Here is a 4,439-nt window from a genome sequence, read left to right on the forward strand (position 1 = left end):
CTGGCCCAAGAAATACTCAGGTGCCTGTTGGGTGGGGCAGGGGGATACAGGCAGTCCCCAGAGTCCTAGTGGGTCTGATCTGCTCCGGATGACCAGGCCATCCACAGGAGGCAGATGGGAGCTTAGAGAGGGGTAGAGATGTGGAGGGGACCCTTTAATGCATATGGCCCTACCCAGATTCCAAGCCTCCCTTTGCTGTCCCTGAGGGCGGTAGAGGAGTATCTAGGTGGTAGTGTCTAGAGGAGGACTAGGAGGAAATTCTAAAGAATGAGACACCATAAGCCCTGGGCTGGTGTCTCACACCTACCATCCTGGCTATTTGGGAGGCTGAGATCCCGAGGATCCCGTTTCCCAGCCCAAGCAGGAAAGTCCCGTGAGAGTCTCATCTCCAGTCTCCAACTGGAAGTGCTTCCAAGGCTCAAATGGTAGAGCACTGGCCTTGAGTAAAAATCATCATTGGAGACAGTACCCAAGCCCTGAGTTCAAGCCCCTCAACCAAAAAAAAAAAAAAACCAGAAAGACACCCCTTGCCTGTAAGAGATGTTGAAGGAGTGAGTGGGGGTGCTGTGGTTGGGAGAACAGGTGCTGGCCTCAATGTACAGAAATTTCTAAGATCTCCCCTGTTTTGCCTGAGTGTAAAATCACAGAAGGGTGGGCGTTGCCTTACCAAGAACTCCAGAGATTATGGCCTGTCTTAGGCAGGGAGTGGAGTGAATATGAGCAGGGATGGGAGGGTAGTGTCAATTTTATTCTCTCCATCCATGGAAGTATGGTTTGGGGTGCTGGTGTCAAAGTCTGAAGCGAAGGATTGCATGTGATTTGTAGCCTGACAAGTTGGGTTTCCCCTGGGTATAAGAAGGTAACTGAAGCTGGGTGCTGCCATTGGCTCACAACTGTAATCCTAGCTACTCAGGAGACTGAGATCTGAGGATTGCAGATCAAAGCCAGCTTAAGGTGGTTTTGAACCACCAGATAACCAGAAGTGGTGCTATGGCTCCAGTGGTAGAACACGCACCTTTAGCTGAAGAGCTAAAGGACTGTGTGAAGACCCAAAGATCAAATCCCATGACCAACAACCAAAAATAAGGTAGCTGAATTTTCTGCATAGCATTGTGTACAGTAGGAAATGCCATGCTATGTTATGAGCCATTCCAGACGTGTGAGAAACTCTGAGTTTTGTCTACAGTTCGTCTGAAGATCATAGTGCTATCTTCTCAGGGGTTGAGATGTTCAGGTGCTCAGGGACTGCTGAGGCCTTGGGCTACCCCTGTGTGTGTGTGTGTGTGTGTGTGTGTGTGTGTGTGTGTGTGTGTGTGTGTGTGTGTGTGTATTTTTCCTCATCTTTCTCTGTCCCCTTCCTGGGCGCCTGTCTGCCTCTTCCTGATTTCAGAGGGAGCCCCTCCTCCATGGCATCCTGCCTTTAGCCCCCTATCTGGGTCTACAATGAGTCCTAAATTGGCAGAGACCTGTATATTCTAGCTTTTTGTTGGGGCCCAAGTCTGGCTGTCCATAACTTTGGCTGCCTCCAGAGGGTTCTGGATCAGCAGGGCCAGCTGGCATAGGTTCTCCCCTGCCCCTGGAGGGGAGGGGCTCAGTCATGCCATGTCCTTTTCTTTTCCTCAGCTGGGCCTCTGGATGCATGTCCATCTTAGCAGGCTGGCAGTGGAGTGGGGGAAGGGTGGTTGCCAATGGCTCTGGCCAACTTCAGCCTGAGAGCTGACTGAAGGCTGCCCAAACAAGGAGGATCTGGGGCTACATGGAAGGTAAGGCCAAGTTGTCTTGGAAGTATCCATTGGTGTCTAGGAAATGTAAATGTAACTTATCACAGGAAAGTCTATCTTCCCTCACCCAGCTGGGCCTGTCAGGTCCTTCTAAACAATTCTGGATAACCATAATACAGAGGCACAGACTAGATTCCAGGGTCAGGGTACAGGGGGTGAGAGACTGGGATGGCTAGTACCTCAATGTTCTGTGGCATTAACCTTGACCTGGTTATGTCCCCCTTGTGTAAGTTCAATTCTTAACCCAGTGCTAGCTACACATCGGCTACTTGTGGCAGTTCTGTGGAAGTAGCAGGAATGGAAGTGAGATCTAGGATGACCAAAATCTGGATTTATGGCCTGTGGGGTTGGGGATGGCAAAGGATTTCTATTTTAAAAAAATCTCAGAGGGCTGGGAAGGTGTCTCAGTGGTAAAGCACTTGCCTTGCATGCCGGAGGCCCTGGGTTTGATTCCTCAGCACCACATAAGCAAAAAGGAAAAAGCTGGAAATGACGCTGTGGCTCAAGTGGTAGAGGGCTAGCCTTGAGCTGAAGAGCTGAGGTACAGTGCCCAGACCCAGAGTTCAGGCCCCACGACCAGACCCCCCCCCCACCAAAAAATACAAAATCTCAGAGCTGGAACACAGGGCCTAGGCACTGTCCCTGAGCTAACACTCTACCACTTGAATCACAGCTCACCTTTCATCTTTTTTAGTACTTTAGTGAAGAGAAGAGTCTCACGGACTTTCTTGCCTGGGCTGGCTTCAAGCTGCCATCCTAAGAGCTCAGCCTATTGAGTAGCTGGATAGCTGTACGAGACATTGGCACCTGCTAAAGATGTTACTCTGTGTGTGTGTGTGTGTGTGTGTGTGTGTGTGTGTGTGTGTGTGTGTGTGTGTGTGTTTACCGGGGCTTGAACTCAGAGCCTAGGTGCTATCCTTTAGCTTGTTTGCACAAGGTTGGTGCTGTACCATGTGAACTAGTGTAGCTCCGCTTCCCAGCTTTTTTATGATTCATTGGATATAAGAGTGTTCCTAGGCTAACTTTGAATCTTGATTGATCCTCAGGTGTCAGCCTTGAGTAGCTAGGATTATAGGCATGAGCCACTGGCACCCAGCTGCAAGGATGTCTTTTCATATGCTCTTCTGTTCTAACAGCTCTCTACTTGCCCTGGCCTAGACCTCTGACCTCTACATCAGCTTCTAGCAGCCCCTGACTGTGTGGAGAACATAAAGCTCAAACTTGATCCCATTTCTTTATCCTCAGGGGAGGGTATGTTTTGTCTGAAGCCTGGGTTGGAGGGGTAGCTGTACATGAGTGTTTGGCTGGGACAGAAAGGTACTCTGTTTTATTCAAGAAGGAAATTGTGGCCAGTTAGATACTAACAGCTCATTCTTTCATATTCCTATCTCCTCAGAGGCTGAAATCTGAGGATTGCCTTTCAGTGGCAGCCCAGCTAGAATAGTCTATGAGACTCTCTTCTGCAAATAACCACAGAAAGCTGGAAGAAAAGCTGTGGCTCAAGTGATAGAGTTCCAAACTATCCCAGACACAAAGTGTCCCATGAGAATATTATCTCCTATTCACCACTTAGAAACTTGAAGTGGAAGCTGGGCACCACTAACTCACGCCTGTCCTCCTAGCTACTCAGGAGCCTGAGAGCTGAGGATCAGGGTCCAAAGCCAGTCTGGGCAGGAAATTCTTGAGATGGACGCTACTCTCTAGCGACCCAACAAAAACCTGAAGAAATGCTGTAGCTCACGTGGTAGCGCACTTGGCTTTAGCTGAAGAACTGAAGGACAGCGCCCAGGCCTAGACTTCAACTCCTCCAACATACAGGAAGAGAAAGAAACCTGAAGAAGAGGGGTTAGACTGCTTTGCATGTATGAATCCCTGGGTTTTGATTCCTCAGTATCACATCACTAAAAAAAAAAGCCTGAAGTGGCCCTGAGGCTCAAGTGGTAGAGTTCTATCCTTGTACAGGAGAAACTTAGGTACAGTGCTCAGGTCCTGAATTCAAGTTCCAGGACAAATGTATGCACACACACACACACACACACACACACACACACACACACACACACACACACACAGAGAGAGAGAGAGAGAGAGAGAGAGAGATCAGAAGTGAAGCTGTGACACCAAATTGTGGTAAAACACTGAGTTTCGGTTCTGAGCTCATGGTAAGCACCCAGGCCCTGTGTTCAACCCCAAAAGCTAGCCATCCATGGCTCAACTAGGAGAGCTCAAAGGTTTCAAAATCTGATGAGCTTCACCAGCCCTAGATGACAGGAAGCATTGTGGTATTACCCATGTGCTTAGATTCAGCGAACTTCTGGAAACCTAAGGAGGCAACTTTGCCAATTAGGAATCTTTTAATTCGTTCAGCTCTCTAGTTGTCTGCCAGAAGGACCCTTGAATTAATTGTAGTAGTTTGTTTCAACACTGGGACATAGTCTAAAAAAGACAGGATAAGTACAAGGAACTTGGCCTGCCATAGGAGGTGGCACAAATGAAGGCTTCCTGTCCAAACAGAGCACTGGGGAAAGAGATAGCTTTGGATACAAAGAGGCCTTTTTCTCCTGGCCTTCAGAACCCGCCCACACTCATCCTCACTAATTGGCCCAAATGGAGTTGTTTGTTACACAGCTGTACAGGAGTGAGTTCTTTTGTCTGCCT

The sequence above is a fragment of the Dipodomys spectabilis genome, unplaced genomic scaffold, assembly GCF_019054845.1.
Source record: "Dipodomys spectabilis isolate Male_0828 unplaced genomic scaffold, ASM1905484v1 ptg000505l, whole genome shotgun sequence".
NCBI classification, from domain to species: domain Eukaryota; kingdom Metazoa; phylum Chordata; class Mammalia; order Rodentia; family Heteromyidae; genus Dipodomys; species Dipodomys spectabilis.